At 46.0% G+C, this 6,416-nt stretch overlaps 1 pseudogene; it reads right to left on the bottom strand.

The window, feature by feature from the left end:
• Positions 1-3,411: 3,411 nt before the first annotated feature.
• On the bottom strand, positions 3,412-4,894 carry LOC147650255 (uncharacterized; annotated as a pseudogene).
• Between the last annotated feature and the right edge of the window lie 1,522 nt (positions 4,895-6,416).

Raw genomic sequence — 6,416 nt, 5'->3', positions numbered from 1 at the left:
CAGATAAATTCCTTGTGATTTATATTTGTTTCTTATTCATCTGGCTACGAGGAGCAGACATATTAGAGATGGGTTAGGACCTAAATCTGCTTTATGGAACCCAAGAAGGGAGCTCTGGTTGCTGTTGTTGGGGTCTGTATCCACACAAACCTCATCCCATGGAGTGCCAGTGCCCTCTGCATGCTTGGGGTGGCTCCATGGGGAGTCCCCAAGTGCTGAGCTGAGGGCAGAGCCCTCATTCCTGACAGAAATCTGTGTTTAACAGAGGGGAGGGGGGCTTTGGTCAGTCTTCAGGGCAGTTTTTGCAGCATTTTACACAGCACAGAGGCTGCAGACCTTCCATCCTTTCCCAGGCTCCCACTTTGCACCTTCCTCAGACTGCTTTTACCCCTGACAAAGCCACACCAGCCTCCTGCAGAGCACTCCAGCAGGGATGGGAGAAGATTTTCCACCGGTGCCAGAAGGGGAGTGGAGGGGAAAGGAATTAGTTTGGCTCCTCTACAGAAAGAAGCAAAGAAAAGCATCACACAGAAGCTGACTGAAGGGACAGAGATCAGCTGCTCCTGCTCAGAAGTGACCTGATTTATTAATCTGATTTTCAAGTGTTTCACTTGAAACTGTTGATTGTGCTTTTTTTGTTTGTTTTTTTTTTTAAACTGGTGTTATTCCAGTTCTGAAAAATGCATCTATGCTTATTTTCCTTTCAAATCACTGGGGAAAGCATCTTTCAATTCCCAAAAAAACCCCAAAAAAGACACAATATTCTTCAAACCATTTTCCTTCTCAAACAGTTCAGGCAGACACAAACCACAGAAGGTTTCACCTTTAAATAGTAAAAGTTGGAAATGGAAAAGGAAAAGTTACCTGGATGTGAAAAGCAGAGGTGTCATAGAGTTACTTTACCTTTAAGGGAGTTGGAGTTGCTGGGAAGTGTTTGGAGTCTTTTCTCCTGACCAATTATCGGTCATTGCTGGGAATTGACAGCAGTTTAGGCCATTGAAAAGTGGGATCAACTTGTGAACCCTACCTTAAAGTGTAAAAGCAGAGCTCTCTGGGTTCTCTTTGTTTCCTGGCTGGAAGGGTGGCGGAGCTCCAGGCCTCCCGTTCCCTGCCCAGGCCATGCGGCCGGGCGGGGCCGGGGCCGGGCCTGCCGCGTCTCCTGCCCGGGAGATGGGGGGGCCTGGGGAAGGTTTTCCTCGGGCCCGGGCCGGGCCAGGCCGATCTCTGGCTCGGCTGTAGGTTTTGCTGTAACTAAATTCACTAGAAACTGCCCAGTGAAGAAAGAGGGAAGCCCTGGACTTGCAGCAGGTTGGAACAGCGACCACACGCTCCAGAGCAGCCATGAGGAACCTTCCATCGCAGACGGCTCCAGCTCCTGTTCGGCAGAGATCACCGAACCATCTACAAAAGCCTGGGCAAGATTTTAACTCTTTCATTACCCAGATGAGACTTGCGGATTAATCTTTTTATCCAGAGAGAGAGAGAGAGAGATCAACATGAAAAGAGACTTTATAAACTACCAGTGACAGGAAAGAAAAGAAGCTTCAAGGAAGGTAGAGAATTAAGAAGATGCTTTAATTAAGCTGAAATATCTCCCTGTTAAAACTATGGAGATGGACAATGAAGTCCTGAAAAGAACTCCTTTAATTCATGATATAGGATCTAGAGAGGAATAGTGTTCAAAGTGTAAATTTGAGTAAAGAGTAATTATAGTATAGTGAAGTACTGGGAGATTAAAAGCCTTGAGAGGCCATGAGAAAACTGTTGAGAGATTTGAAGCCCTGAGAGGCCATGAGAAAACTGTTTTCTAGTGAAGCTCACAGAAACAGATGAAGAAGACTTTTTTTTTCTTTTTTTGCCTTTGAATAACTTATCGTTAAAAATGCTATCTCTAGACGCATGGCCCATACACACCTCAGAGTGATGTGAGAATGGGAGGAGTGAACTCTAATAATAGCATCTCTGGACAGCTAACATTAGGGCAATAGAAAACTATAACAAAAATAGTTTTCTTGTGAGAAACTCCATAAATTAACAGGAAGAAACTTCTGTTTCTCTATAAAGATTGGTAAAAAGACTAGCAAGAATTGGGACTGTTTTAACCATCAGAGTTCCAGAGTTTTTGTCTCTGTTGTCATGTGAAAAAGGGAATAGTGGGTAGATAGGGGATGGAAAGGTTTTTCTGGAAGTTTATTCTGGTGTTCTTATTATTGTGGTTTGTCAATAAACTTTCTTTTTTTTTTCCCCCTTTTAAGTTGTATGCCTGTTTTGCTCTTATTCTAATCCATATCTCACAGCAAGAAGTAAGTAATTTTCTTAGTTAGTGGTTTAAAACCACGACAAGAGGTAAGAACAGATCTTATTTGGAGCTTTAACTCGAGGATGCTGTGTCAGACCTGGCTGATCCCTGTGAGGATCCCTTTCCTGGAACACCAGGAAAGCTTTGATTTTTCATTCCCAGTATCAAATCCAAACACAAGCACTGGGATGCAGCTGAAGAGAAGGAATGACAATGGAGGGAAAAGCCCTGTGGCTCAGAGGATGAGGAAGGAGCATCCTCTGCAGGGAGGGAGGAGGAAGGAAAGTGGCTCAGGGGTTTCTCCCAGTGCTCCCCAGCCCTTGCTGGTTTTCTCAGTGTGTTGTGCTGCAGAAATGAGCCCAGAGATGCTCTGGAACGATCCCATCCCTCCCAGAACACCTCACAGCGATGCCCCACACACATTTTGTGTCTGTTATATGCAGGATCCACTTAAGTGATCCACTCAGCTGCTGCAATCCGTGTGTTCCCTAAAGAAAGCAAATCCCAAAGAAAGAGAATACAGCACCAAGCAGGGACCTTCCTGCCTGAAGGACGTATTGGAGTATAATTTGTGGAGTGATTGATGTATTTTATTTTTAATAATATTTTCCCCCTCTTGTCAGCTTTCTCTTTCAGGGGACACAATCTTGGGGCCCTTTCCAATTGAGAGCTGTATTTCAGCAGGAATGGTTTGCCTTGCCCACCTGGCTGGGAGGGGGAAGGGGAAGGAGCAGGGTTTGCTCTGCTTGTTTTGTTTGGCTTTGGCCTTGGAATTCAGGGTGCCAGGGAATGCAGGAGTTCTCACTCAGCCTGTGAAGAGATCTTCCCTTTGCCCCCAAAGTAAATCCAAGCTAGCTCTGTCGAATGGAGGGGTCAGGGAGGCTCTTCAAGACCAAGAAAATACCAAAAAGGTGCTGCTTCTCCCTCCGGGGGATCGGAGGATGTTTATTCTGGCTAGCTTCCAGAAGAGAGAAGAGGCTGGGTGCCTCTTTCCCAGACTCTTTCAAACCTCGGGAGAGGGGCGGGGGGACACACAACACCAAGCCATGGGATAACGTTTCAGGGACAGGGAGGGGAGGGGAAAGACACGTCACAGAGAAACAAAGTAACTCCCAGAAATATGCACCACCACATCTGCCCCTACTTTGATATATGTAATTGAATGAAAGGTAATGAGCTTATACTACTTACTGACCTGAAGTGGCCCACCAATCCCCATTTGCAGGCTGGTGAGGGTTACTCTGGTCTGCCAACTCTATATGGTTGACATCTGAGGTAGCTGAGATTAGCTTAACTATGCTTCTGTACAGTATTTTGCTTAGCACTCCAAACACTAACACCGTCAGCAAAACAATGACTAGCAGTGACAGAATAGTTTTCACTACTGAAGCCCACCACCCCGAGAGTCCCCAGTTTTTAAACAGTCCATTGAACCAGTCATCTGCTTCTTGCTTGACTTGTCTGATCATGCTTTTCATCTCTCGGAGCGTGGCATGGATGTTAGGAGCTTTCGATGTTAGATCCATACAGCAAAGACCCTCGAACTCCTGGCACTCGTGCCCGTGGAGCAACAGGAGAAAGTCTATTGCAGCACGGTTTTGAAGTGTCGTCTGCCTGGTAATTTCCTCATCTTCTAGGAGGGCACTTATGGCATTAGATGTTAAATTCGCTTGTTTTACCACCCAGCATTCTAGGTGTCCCAATTCACCTAGAGCCTTAGCTGCAGCTACCCAGGGAAGGAAAATGGATGCAGCAATCCTTTTTTGATTTTGACCAATGGAAAATCTCTGAGTCACAATTTTCATCATCTGATTTTGTAGCACTTCTCTTTTGAATTCTTTTTGTCAAATTGTTTTTATGGGTCCACTCGCCAATTAATGTTTGATTGGGCGCTAACAGTGATAGACGCCCTATGGTACACGGCCCTCCGAGGAGACGGGATGGAATTCCTGCCCATGCACGGTCCCAACAAATGAGGAACAGTCCTTTGGGGAGGCTTTTGGGATGTGTATGAGCTGAAGAGTGCACTTTGATGTAGCTTAGTACACGGCACCACCTTTTTGCTGTGAACTCTTCTCGATGTTGTATTATATGGTGGAATGTTTCTTTATGAGTTGGAGGACTGACCCTAAAGTGTACACAGTATGATGCTGGGGAGGAACCCAGTAGCTCTAACTCCTGGGGTTCCTGGGTTGCCTTAGGAAAATGGGGTAGCCACTCTTCTACTGGGTTTCTTAACTCTGCTTCTATATGAGTGCTGTGTAGTTTATTATCTGCCTCAGGAGTCAGTGTACTAAAGCTGTGTGTGAATTCATCATGCTGCAAGGGAATTCCTACCAGGCAGGTAGACATAGGGTTTTTTGCTGCTGCAGTCGATAGACATATGTTTTCCTGTTGGAGTGTTTGTGCCAGGGTAACCCAGACGTTCTGGTGTGGCTGTGGGACGATCCAGGCTGCTGTCAGGCTGCTCAGTGCGAGCAGGATGACAGCAGGGTTAAGGCTCATCATGGATTTGAGTAAGAGGTAGGTTATTTCTAAAAAAAAGGAAACAGACATTCTTTAAAACATATTCACAGTTATAGTATGCAGGTCAGAGGCTAGAGAGGTTTCTTCTTGCTCTCTTCAGCGGCGTCTTCTCTTGGAAGTGACAGCCACTTGCTTCTCTTCTCTTCTTGCTGGTGCTGGATTCTTTGGAACAAAAGGTTTTACCCATTTCTGAGGGATCCATCGGGGGCCTGAAGGGGTGGATACACACGCGTAACCTCACCCCCAGGTGACAAGTTCATAGGGACCCTTGGTTTGCCAAGTTTCAGGGTCCCTGATTAACACCGGTGGATGCTGTGACAATTTAAACTGATCACCACTGTTAAAATGCCGAGTTACAGGAGGATTCATGTTTTCAAATGAGCAGTTTAGGAAATTATTAGTAAACAGAGCTTTACAGAGTTTCTGCTGGGGAGACATCCACACTGCTTTGCTACCTTGCCTGGCTAGGACTTGTTTGAGCGTCTGATGTGTACACTCGATTACAGCTTGACCTGTGGGGAAGTGGGGGATGCCAGTTTTATGTTCCACTCCCCACTGCTGGACAAATTCCAGGAACTCCTTGGATTTATATGCTGGGCCATTATCTATTTTAATTTCTTTAGGGATTCCCAATACAGAAAAGGCCTGTACTAAGTGTTGTTTAGCATGCACAGACTTTTCTCCTGCATGAGCAGAGGCATACACCGCTCCTGAGTATGTATCAATACTCACATGTACATACTTAAGGCGACCAAAACTGGGAATGTGAGTGATATCTGTTTGCCACACCTCACAGCTCTTAAAGCCTCTGGGATTAACCCCGATGCCTAATGATGGCACTGCCTGAAGCTGACAATTGGGACAGGTAGCCACGATGGCTTTGGCCTGATTCCGTGTCAGCTGGAACTGACGAATCAGTCCTGGCACATTTTGATGATATTGCTGGTGACTTATTTTTGCCTGCTGAAACACATCAGGGAGACATACCTTTTCGGCTGGGGCAGCAAGGGAGTCAGCCTTCCGGTTCCCCTCAGCGATTTCACCTTGCAATGGGGTGTGCGATCTTATATGCATCACATAGAAAGGTTGTTCTCTATTCGAGACCAAGTAAATCAGTTTTGAAAGCAATCTAAAGAGATGCTCGTTCTCAATGTCCTTGACAACTGCCTGTTCCGCTCTGGACACCACTCCTGCTACGCAGGCTGAGTCAGTAACTAAATTAATTGGTTCTGAAAATTTTTCAAAGGCTCTCACGACCGCAGCTAGTTCAGCTATCTGGGGTGACCCCTCTACAAACTCAACATCAGCTTCCCAAAGCTGAGTCTGTGGATTTCTCCAAGTCATCACCGACTTGTGGGATGTCCCAGATGCATCAGTGAACACTGTGAGAGCCTTGAGTGGCCTCCGGCTCCTTTTCTCACGAGGAATGAGATGGAATTCCTCACGAAACAATTTGTGTGATGGTGCATGAACTGAAATTTGCCCACTATAGCTGTCCAGAGCTAACTGGAGGTTAGCATTGCTCTGCAGCAGATGCTCAAACATCTCTTTGGTCAGTCTCTCAGGGGAGTTTTTGCCTTCTCCAGAGAGC

Source organism: Cyanistes caeruleus, chromosome 16, assembly GCF_971803275.1.
Source record: "Cyanistes caeruleus chromosome 16, bCyaCae1.hap1.1, whole genome shotgun sequence".
NCBI lineage: Eukaryota > Metazoa > Chordata > Aves > Passeriformes > Paridae > Cyanistes > Cyanistes caeruleus.
Note: the sequence above shows the minus strand (reverse complement) of the source record. Positions and strands in the feature narration are given on the sequence as shown.